The 11,498-nt window shown below is 42.6% G+C and overlaps 1 protein-coding gene across 3 annotated transcripts in view; it reads right to left on the reverse strand.

Annotated features, from left to right (window-relative positions):
- The window catches only part of KCTD1 (potassium channel tetramerization domain containing 1), a 114,651-nt gene that overhangs the window by 100,827 nt on the left and 2,326 nt on the right, over nt 1–11,498 (reverse strand). Inside the window, exon 1 of one of the 3 annotated variants that reach the window (XM_021716585.1) lies at nt 11,236–11,498. The exons of 1 other annotated variant lie outside the window; for it this stretch is intronic. The gene's annotated coding sequence lies outside the window, so the exon portion shown is untranslated. Of the gene's footprint in view, nt 1–5,844; nt 6,034–11,235 lie in introns of those variants that run through there. One more of the 3 variants, XM_008066114.1, reaches the window with a different exon arrangement.

Consider the following 11,498-nt stretch of genomic DNA (forward strand, 5'->3'; position numbering starts at 1 on the left):
GAAGGCTGAGGCGGAAGGATCGCCGGAGCCCAGTGGGTCGAGGCTGCGGTGGCTGGGAACAGCCACTGCACTCCAGTCTGGGCGACGGAGGGGAACTCTGACTCAAAAAAAAAAAAAAAGAAAAGAAAAGAAAAAGAAAAAGCGTCTCAAGAGGTATATTGCATCAAATGAAGAGTACTTTGCAGGTGACTGAAGTTTACACATACACGATTTTTTATAAATAAATTCTGGTTTTGGGGGAGTACCCCCTTGTATAGTATCTGAGACAGATGCCAAGTAGTAGAAAACTGTAGTCTAGTTATACATTAGGGAAACGTAAACACCATAACATAGATCTAGCCAAATACGGGCTTTACTTCTAGAAATTAAAAGACTTATGAAGATATTGCAAAGACAGCCTTCATGTTTTAAGAATCCCGGTATCATGACCCCGCTCTTAATTCCAAGCCATTCCAAATAAAATTTAATCTCTTGTGAAAAACTGTTGATTTCGTTCTGTTCACTGTTGTTTCATTTTGTTTGTGAATCTGCTGGAGTTTGGGCAACAATTATGCCCATCAGTGGGCTTCCCAACCCCCTTTAGCACCCGAAATTATCCAAGACTCTGTAAAAACAAAATGAGTCCGCAGAGCGTACCTGGAAGAAGGTATGGAGCCAAATTTCACCAGTCACAGCACATGCCAATCTTAAGGAAAAGCCGAGGACAGGAAAACAGGCTTTGTGGCAAAGCATCCACGAAGACGATGGGCTTTCTGGGGTCAAACGGGATGGAGGAAGGCTTGGGAGTACAAGAGGCTGTCTGGAGATTTCATGCCCACCAGAAGACCAGCAGAAGAGCTGGTGGCCAGAGTCTGTGGATGCCCCGGAAGAAGAAATGGCAAGGGGCCCCTGTACAGTATCTGGGTAAGAAACTTCCAAGAGAAAAATTGAAGGCAAAAACTGGGACTTTATGATAAAGACTCACATTTGTTCAAATGTAAAACATTCTGCACTAAGATAACAAAATGATAGCAAGCGTTCACATAAAGCTCATGTTTGAAGTACTTTATTTATTTTTATTTTTAATTTTTGAGTCAGGATCTCTTTCTCTCACCCAGGCTAGAGTACTGTGGCACCAACACAGCTTACTGCAGCCTCTATCTCCTGGGCTCAGATGATTCTCCCACCTCAGTCTCCCGAGTAGCTGGGACTACAAGCATGCACCACCATGTCTGGCTAATTTTTTTACTTTTTTGTAGAAACAAGGTCTTGCTATGTTGCCTAAGCGATTCTCCCATGTCGGTCTCCCAAAATGCTGGGATTACAGGCATGATCCACAGTGCTTGACCTTGAAGCACTTTTCAAATAGTAACTCATTTAACCCTGATGACCCTATGAGATTGCTATCATCTTCATCCCTTTGGTTGAGGAGGAAACTGAAGTATAGAGAGGTCTGGGCAGAGCTGAGATTTGATCCAGGGAGTCTGGCTCTGGTTTTTGTCCTTAACCACTATACGTCGTGGCTTCTCAAATGTGGCTGCTCCAAAGCCCAGACCCAGCTCAGGCTGGGGGTGCCACAGAGCAAAGTGGAAGTGGGCTACACACCGGAAATATTCCTGTGTGTCTCTGCGGACTTGGGTCATCATTTTGTAATGCTGTGTGTTAACAAATTCTCTCTTCTTCAGCTGTTCCAGTAAAGCACCTGAAGTTGTCAAGGGATTTAATGTTCTATCACCTGCTCTTTACTGGATTCTTTTATTTGAACAGTTGATAAGAATTTTGGCATCAACAGACCATGGATTTGAAGGCACAGACTATGGAATCAGACAGGCCTGGGTTCAAATCCTAGCATAGTGACTTACCACTTGTTAGGCCTTAAGCAAGTCAGGTAGCATCTACTAACCTTAGCTCCCTTCTTTGCAAGATAGAGATAATAACCATAACTCCTGGAAGGGCTATATGAGGGTTAAACAAGAAACCATGGAGACCAGTCAAGGTGTTCAGGGCACATAACTGCCTAGGAGTCTTGGTAAAATGTAGGTGCCAATTCAGGGGGACAGAGTAGTGGGATTCTGCACTTCCCACAAGTTCCCAAGTATGGCAGGGGCTGCTGATTGGAGGACTATACTTTAAGGCCTTCAGTACATTTTGGTGATGATTATTGTTATTATTGTTTTGAGTTAGGGTCTCACTCTGTTGCCCCGGCTGAAGTGCAGTGGCACAATCACGGCTCACTGCAGCCTCGACCCCCCGGGCTCAAGTGATCCTTCCACCTCAGCCTCCCACGTAGTTTGGACTACCGGCATGCACCACTATGCCAGCCTGATTTTTTTATTTTTACTTTTTGTAAAGACGAGGTCTTACTATGTTGCCCAAGCTGGTCTTGAACTCCTGGGCTCAAGCAATCCTCTTGCCTTGGCCTCCTGAAGCACTGGGACTATAGGCGTGAGTCACTGCACCAGCCTGTTTTGGTTATTATTAATGATTATATTCCACTTCATTGCTACAGAACCAGTCAGAGGCTGTGACAGTTTACATCAAAACTCTGCAATGAATGAATTGTGTTTGTCTCTGCAGACGGCAATTCAATGAAATGTGTGCCTCATGCTTCCTCAGCACCCCCTTGCATTCCCTCCTACTTGGATCTGGTCTAACTCGCTGACCCATGACAGCCAGGAATGTGGAAACAGTTCATATTTCTAAGTTATGTTCCTTAAGAATCACATGTCAAAAATCATCACAAGGCTGGGTGCAGTGGCTCATGTCCGTAATCCCAACACTTTGACAGGCCGAGGCAGGAGGACTGCTTGAGCTTAGGAATTCAAGACCAGCCTAGGCAGCATAGCAAGACCTTATGTCTACAAAAAATTTTAAAAATTACCCAGGCATGGTGGTGCACACCTGCAGTCCCAGCTACTTGGGAAGCTGAGGTGAGAGGGTCACTTGAGCCCAGGAGATCAAGGCTATGGTGAGCCAGGATCATGTCACTGCACTCCAGTCTGGGCAAAAGAGTGAGACACTGTCTCTAAAAATAAATAAAAATAAAAATAAATAAAAATTAACCCTCAGACTCAAGAAACTTGTCCTCAACACTAAGTTCTCAGACAATAATGACAAAATAAAGAATTTTTAAAGTACCAAATTAACATATATGTGTATGTGTGTGTTTATGTACACATATGAAGATACTCTCTATGAACATTCTGTATAAACAGAAGGTGAGGTAGAGAAATCTACAAACATGAAATGAGATTTTTAAATATATATGTAGTGTACTTAACTAGTTTGGTCCCAGACACAAGGTGGAAAGGACCCCCTGGGAACTGGTGCTATAAATATTAGCTCTCTTTTCCCTGTGTGAACAGAGGACGGATGGGGACTGAATGGTGAGACACTGGGCTGAACTGGGTTAACTCGGACTGGGGACGTGAAGTAAAACTCGAAATTCACGATTACAAGTTTCCAAACTAGTCCTGACATTTTCACTTGGCAACTGGATTACTCACAAAGGCAGTGACATCTGTCTCTGTCATTCCTCAGCATTCCTTTCTGAGCTCCACCCTTCCCTCCCAGGGCCCTTCCACCTCATGCTGTCTTAAATCTGCCAGCCCCTTCACATTGCTACCTGTTTCTCACAGACTGGGTCAAAACTCCTGCCTTCCAGGGTCTACCGCCAAACAGTCAGGGGAAAGTAGAACAGCAGACACTTGAGCAACACAGGTGTGGACAGTATGGGTCCACTCAAATGTGGGTTTTTTTCAGCAAGAGTTCTGTCAAGCGTGCCTGCCTCTCTTGCCTCCCTCTCTGCCTCCTCCAAGCCTTTGCCACCCCAAGATAGCATAAACAACCCCTCCTCTTTTGGGGGGAAAGAGTCCTCAGTCCTATTTAATGTGAAGACGATGAGAACGAAGACCTTTATAGCAACCCACTTCCACTTAATGAATAGTAAATACGCTATCTCCTCCTTATGATTTTCTTTATAACATTTTCTTTTCTCTAGCTCAGTTATAAGAATATAGCACATAATATATATAACATACAACATGTGTGTTAGTCTACTGTTTATGGTTATTGATAAGGCCTCAGGTCAACTTTAGGTGATTAGTAGTTAAGTTTTTAGAGAGTCAAAAGACATAAGCAGATTTTCAACTGCACAGGGGGTTGATGCCCCTAAGCCCCAGGGTGTTCAAGGGTCAGCTCTAATTCAAGGTGTGAATGAGTCCAGATACTCCCAGGAGAGGTTTGCATTAGGAAGAGGATTTTCCAATGGGATTGGCTGTGTCTTCAAGTGGAGATGGGATCAGGGATTGGAGGTGGAAAACAGCCTGGTAGAGTGAGAATGACTGAGTAGCTCTGGCCCATCCTAAGTCGCCTGTAAGTCTCCCCGAGTTACTCCACTCTCTAGGGTTATATACACAAACTCATCATGAGAGACTGGCGCCATCCTCACAGTGCCCACACCACCTTTGGGACTGACGCACACCTCATGGGATTGAAAACAACTACAGGCACTTCCTGGAGAGAGAAAGCAGGAGTTGAACCACACATCTCAGAAGGTCTTCAGAAAAAAGAAGTCCCACTGGGCCTGAAAATGTGAAAAACCAGCTCAAAGCAAACTGCATACCTAAGGGAGTTGCTCCAAAAGCCCATGAGATGAAAAATGCCAATTAAGTTCAGATGCTCAGACTTACAATACTGTGATACTGCCTACTTCCATTATTTTTGAAAATTCTGAGCTGAGCATGGTAACACACACCTGTAATCCCAGCACTTTGGGAGGCAGAGGCGAGAGGACTGACTGAGCTCAGGGGTTCGAGACCAGCGTGAGCAACTTGGTGAGGCCTCATCTCTACAATAAATCAAAAAATGAGCCCAGTGTGGTGGTGTGTGACTATAGTTCCAGCTACTTGGAAGGCTGTGGTGGGAGGATAGCCTGAGTCCAGCAGGCTGAGGATACAGTGGCCGTGAGCGTGACACTCCATTCCAGCCTGGACGACAGAGTGAGATGCCAACTCAAAAAAATAAATATAATAAAATAGTTACACAAGACTTGGGCAAAATTTAAGATACAATATTAAAAAGATAAACCTGTTTGACACTCTTGAAAGTCTGCTGTCATATATAAAAGTATACCCTTTAGGGAGAAAGAAAAGACTCTGTCAGATGGCTGAAGTACAAACTAAGAGAAAGGAAGTTGTCTGATGATAAAGAAAAGTGCTGAACAGAAGGACTTGGAGAATCACGGAAAACCTAGAACACGCCTTATCAGGTTCAGCCTCAGTAGTCCTCGTGGGTACAGCGGGGTCTGTTATTCAGCTTACAGTCATGGGCATTAGATAAATATACTCTTACATTCAAGTGTAATCTCAGCCCATATAGCCCTCTGCTGAGTAACTGCTTACACCTTAACCATTTAGAAGCTCATTCTCTGTTTAAAAGATGTGACACCATTCAGAGCCCACCCTCTCTTGAAGGAGAAGAGTAGGAAAGAAAAACTTTTTGTAAGTCTAAAAACCCACAAGAAGTTTACAGAACCTAAAACTTTGGCCGGGCACGGTGGCTCAAGTTTATAATCCCAGCACTTTGGGAGGCTGAGGCAAGAGGATTGCCTGAACCCAGCCTGGGCAACTTGGCGAGACTCTACAATAAATAAAAAAATAAATAAAAATTAGCTGGGCATGGTGGCCTGTGCTTGTGGCTCTAGCTACTTGGAAGCTGAGGCAGAAGAATCACCTGAGCCCAGTAGGTCGAGGCTGTGGTGGCCGTGAGCACGCCACAGCACTCTAGCCTGGGCGACAGAATGAGACTCCAACTCAAAAAAATCCAAAGAAACAAACAAACAAAAAAAAAACTTTAAGAGTTCACCTGTTCCCACTGTGATGGGCATGAATCAAGCAGAGAATGACTTCAGTGCTAAGGGCACGTGCCCACCAACTTGCCCAGCCTCTGCAAATCCCTGCTCAGGGCAAGGACAGAATCCGGTTCCTCTTGCAGCACTTAGAGAGTAGAAGATGCTCAGTTAACAGTGGTTGAATTGAATTCACCATCTCAGAACACGAGCAGTGCTAAAAAAAAAAAAAAAAAGTTTAAAAAAAAATCTTAAAAAATGTTTCAAATCTTAAAGCTTGTTTCATTTCAGTTCATCACGGTCAACCAATATTATTTTCTGGACCAATTTATTCCCACTTTCCTATTTCTTATCTAAATTCTCCAAATAAGTTTTTTAAAAGGTATCTTGACTAACTGGTACAATGCAGTGAATGGTAAGAGAAATAAAATCAACTCTAGAAATGAAAGTTCTAGCATACGACAAAGCCACAGATTACTGGTTTCCACGTTTGGTCCTATGATTTTTTTTTTTGACACATGTTAACTACACAAGAACTCCTATATTGATTCTGTTTGTGAAATGGCAGCTAAAACACCAAAGGTAACTTGAAACTCAAGCTTGTATTGTACAACCTAAGAGGTCTCACATACAACTAGTGGTCCTCTGCAGAGAAGGGCTTCTTCCTGCTTGAAATCTACTTAGTAATAACAAGAAAGTGACTTTTGGTTACATTTTGGGGGGAGCCAGATTTTAAACTGAAGGTGATTCAAATATTTACATGCTAACTTTTTCATGTGGCAGCAAATACTTCTTTTTCTATTTCATGAATCAGCTTGAACAGATAGTGAACTGATATTTGACATGAGTTGATATCAGTTTAAGAAAATACACATAAATACTGATTGCAATAGTAATATATGAGTACTTAAAAGAGAATATTAAAGTATGGATTTCATTCCCAAAATGGCTGCTGCAAAACACTGAGTGCATCACCTTTTAATTTCCTTTATTTTGATCTAGTTTAAATAGGTAAAGAGGGCCAGGCAAGGTGGCTGACGCCTGTAATCCCAGCTCTTTGGAAGGCCAAAGCAGGAGGATCACTTGAGGTCAGGAGTTCAAGACTAACCTGGGCAACAAAGTGAGAGTCCCATCTCTATAAGAAACATTTTTAAAAATTAGCTGGGTGTAGTGGCACAGGCCTGTAGTCCCAGCTCCTCAGGAGGCTGAGGTGGGAGGACTGCTTGAGTCCAGGATTTTGAGGTTGCAGTGAGCTAGGATGGTGGCACTGCACTCCAGCCTGGGTGACAGAGTGAAACCCTGTCTTTAAAGTAAATAAAACTGATTAATTTATAGATTCCTGGTACAAAAGCCAAAATAGTAGACACGCTGTAAAAATTTTCTAAATGAATAAAAGAAAGTTGCATTCTTAAGTACAAAACATTTAGTTTCTCTACCAACTTGAACTTTTCTTAAAGGAAAGCAAATATTCCTACAATAGAAAAAAGGAATGTAGCCACAAGCTGATATTAAAAATCAGGAAAAAAAACCCATTTTTAAAAAGGTAGTTAATCCTAATAACCACTGCAAAGAACACTTATTACAATTGCTATACTCCTTTCATGTTTATAAACACTTTATTCCATTTATTAAAAAAAAAAAAGGATATCCCTGCCTCACATTCAAAATAGGACTTTAGGGTCAGGCATTAATCCCAGCACATTGGGAGGCTGAGGATTGAGGATTGCTTGTGTCCAGGTGTTCAAGACCATACTAGGCAACACAGTAAAACCTCGTTTCTAAAAAAAATTTTTTTTAAATTAGCCAGGCACGGTGGCACATTCCTGTAGTCCCAGCTACTTGGAAGGCTGAGGCACAAGGATCACCTAAGCCCAGAAGGTCGAGGCTGAGGTAAGCCATGAATGCCACTGCACTCCAGTCTGGGTGACAGAGTGAAACCCTGACTCAAAAAAAAAAAAAAAAAAAAAAAGATAAAAAGAAAAAAAAAATAGGACTTTAGTGATTATTTCAATAATACATAAAATGCATGCTTTTTTTTCTATTTAGCATATAAATATTCCATCTTCCTTCCCACTACAGCACCTGAATGGAGCCTGGATTCCCAGAGCTGTCTGTCTCTGGCTTCTCAAAGATAAGTTAATGAACAACTAACTAAGTGTGCCTACTTGGAAGCTGCTCCTGTTTCCAGCTTGGAAACTGTAAGGACTGACCCTGGCCCACAGAGAAGACAATAAAACAGAAGGAGTAGGCGTGCGCCACCACCCCACACTCTTTCCACTAATAGATGTCCTATCTACAGAATTTCTTTAAAGTATTTCTGGAAATAATCTGGGTTAGAGTCAAGCAAGTTTAACTAATGACACCTTTGTCACAGCTTGCAAATGCTTCTAAGCATAGTTTATAGTGAGGTAATTTTCACAGTTTTGTTTGGCACTAGAGAGAGGCATGTCTACAAAAACTTCAGCGATAAAACCATGATGCTCAGAATTTAAACTTCTTTTTTTTCCCTCTGAATGACAACAAAATTACAAATCTCTATCATCCATTTAAGTGGAAGTATTGTTCTCTGAGGCAGAAAAAATGCTGTATTTTTGTGCAAAGAGAAACAATGGAGGATACAGTGCTAGACCTTTTTAAATGGACCACATAATCTCCACCTGGGAGCTTGCAAATTGCACCAATAACTTAGACCATCTTAGGTCATAACAACTATGAGGGGGGAAGGGAACTAAAACTACCCTTTACTTTTAATACAACCATTCAAGAAAATTCGATGGACCACTTAAAGCAACCATCACAACCACCCAACAGCCCCCCTCCAAAAAAACCAGATACCTCACATGAATAAAAATCACAAATTCCAGAGCCTTTGTTAACCCTTGAATGCATTTGTTTTTCAACCAGTCCCATAAGTGATACGCTTATCAACACTCTCAAGAAGTAAAAAGAGTAAATGCATTTAAAGTAGCAGGCTCTGGATCCTTTGAGAAACTTGCAACATTAGAAGAGAATCCCTCTTGTGGGATCTCTCTGTTATCAAGAAGTCTACAATAGCCAGGTCAACAGTGAGACTCAGTGTGATGCCCCTTGATGAGGTCCGGTCGGTATTAGGCTATGTTTACAATTAAGTAATAATGACCGAAGCTCCAGGCACATAGGGCATTTCCTGGGGATTAATGGCCAGCCAGAAGAGTGGATGACCTAAAGCCATGCCACAGGCTAGCAACCTCTGCCAGGCATTAATCCCCAGGAAATGCCCTGGACATCAATCCTTACGGTGATTCTAATAAATACAGAAGGAAAAAGTTTAACATCAGCTTTCTATTTAAACTAAACACCCATTTCATACTTAGATTGGTCAGACTTCATAAAGTGAGCTCTACAGAAGTTACTAGTTTAAAGCGTTCCCTTAAACCTCCTAATGCTGAATTTAGAAAAAATTTATGTAAGTGAAAAGCTGACTATTAAATATGTGCAAACAGAACACTTTTTGTAGTGTTTTAACTAACAGATTTAAGAGCTAAGATCATGTTTGAGAGTCATAATAATCACACAAGTAACATATGGACACTCAAATCTAACTTGGGAGTTACTGACAGTCACTCAAGGATAATAAAAGCATCAGTATTACAAGTTTTATGGAACTGATTTATCCTACCCAGGTAAATAAAAGACTGTGACCAAGGAATGCATTCCTTAGAAGAAAACCAAACCAAACGAAACAAAACCCCCTAATCTTTTGTGGTTCTTCAAATCATAATTCTGTATAACACTGGCGTCAAGAAACTGGTGTTATATAGACAGATGCCAGTAGACAAACTGTTTCATTGTTATTCCAAGCACATATATGCTTTAATAAACTTTCTTAGGCTTTTAACTCTTAATGAATCAGGGGCTCCTATCAACCAGGGCATTTCAAGTGTTTCTGCTTCAGAAGAATGCAAACATTTATTTTTGCTTTCAAAAGAAAAGTCAAACCCCCAATTCTCCTCCCCATTCTTAAAACTCTCTAACACAACCTGTCTGTCAGAAAGGTACTACACACACCAGAAGTACAGAAAGACACTCAGCCTACAGGTCTTGTGTATTTTAGAGAACTTGGGTGTTTATATTACCATTTACAGCCCTTTCTCAGTTGGCCTTGAGGTTTGCTGATTAGCTAGCTGGTAAGCGTCTGAAAGGGTCAGCTTGTCCAGAACTGGAATTTCTACTTTTGGGAAAAGCACGGAGGTACCTGACATCTGTTCCTGGAGGGCCTGCACTATACCTCCTGGACTTACAGTCCAAATTTCTACTTCTGCGTGACGGCACAGGGATCAAAGTTGTAAAAACCTCCAGCGGCCACTCCTGCCCTCTGAACAGAGCAGTCCCCAAAGACCTCTGGTTTCTGACTCCTAGAGGAGTGTCCAAAGAATGAAGATGACTTTAATAAGACTCAAGAATATAATTCCCTAGGGAAAATGATAAGGAAAGAAGCATCTAACACTTCTGGCCCCAGTCTTGACCTAGAACTTGGCACTTAGGGTTGAAATAGTTCCCTCATTTTGATGAGGACACTGAAACCCAGAGAGGTGAACTGATTTGCCCAAGCTGGCTCAGCTTCCGGGCTAGCTCTCCTCCTCTAATCATCCACTTCCTAAGTCTAATCTACCCCCAGAGGGAGAGCTCCACAGGGACAGACAGCAGTATTTCAGTGCCCATAGCACCGGGCACCACAGGCCCGCACTCCAACCTGTAGCCCGAGATGTAGCACAGACGCCACGTTCCCATCTGCATAATAACTTTCAACAAGCGACTCTAGTCGCCACTTTATATTTGACTACATGTTACAGTAGAATCAGGCATTCAACCGCCTGCCAGGGCTCTCCATTCTCCGCCTCTTTTCTTAAAAAAAAAAAGAAAGAAAGAAAGAAAGAAAAGAAAAAGAGAAGAAAACTACAGGAAGTGGGATTGGCACGTTTTCTTTTTAATAACTTATAACTGTTTCTCTACCTTCATAAGTTATGGCGAATATGTGAGTATTTTAACGTTTCTGTTTTAAGGAACTGCTTCCTTTCTATGCACAGCGTTCCTTGTAAAAGCTTTGCCTTATAAAACTCATGCATTCACCGAAGAGAGGCTGCAAGAGTGAGCTCATCCTTTTGTTCCGCGAACTTTTAAGTTTTTCGCGTTACGGGGTACCAGTGGTTTTGTTAGGTAGCATGCCTCCCCGCGCATCTTTTAAGGTGAGGTGTGCACTTTCCCGAAAAGCACCAAGAGGGTTAAGCTTCCGAGGGCGACACCAAATCCGATTCTGCACGTTACCTACGTTTAAAAGCTTCCCTCTCTCCCAGCCCTCTATTAGCACAAAAGTTAGTCCCGAAGTGGTACCAGAGAAACATTTCATGCATAGAGTTTGGTTTGGTTACCTGGGCGGGGGAAACAATAGCAGGTGAAACTACTGTGGGAGAATTGGTGCTTCTGTGCCCATTGGCTTCTGGAAGAAGAGGCAGGGGGTCGTGTTTCACGGAAACCACCACCACCGCGTCCACAGGCTCCGAGGGGCGGATACAAAGTCTTTTGGGGGAAGAGGGGCCGCAGATTTCCCCCGACCCGAACACCGACTCGTACAGGGCGCGCTTGGGCGCGGCCTCGGCTTTCACGTCGGGCCCGACCGGGCTGTCTTTGGGGA

Source organism: Carlito syrichta, unplaced genomic scaffold (genome assembly GCF_000164805.1).
Source record: "Carlito syrichta isolate Samal-C Ts95f unplaced genomic scaffold, Tarsius_syrichta-2.0.1 Scaffold308846, whole genome shotgun sequence".
NCBI lineage: Eukaryota > Metazoa > Chordata > Mammalia > Primates > Tarsiidae > Carlito > Carlito syrichta.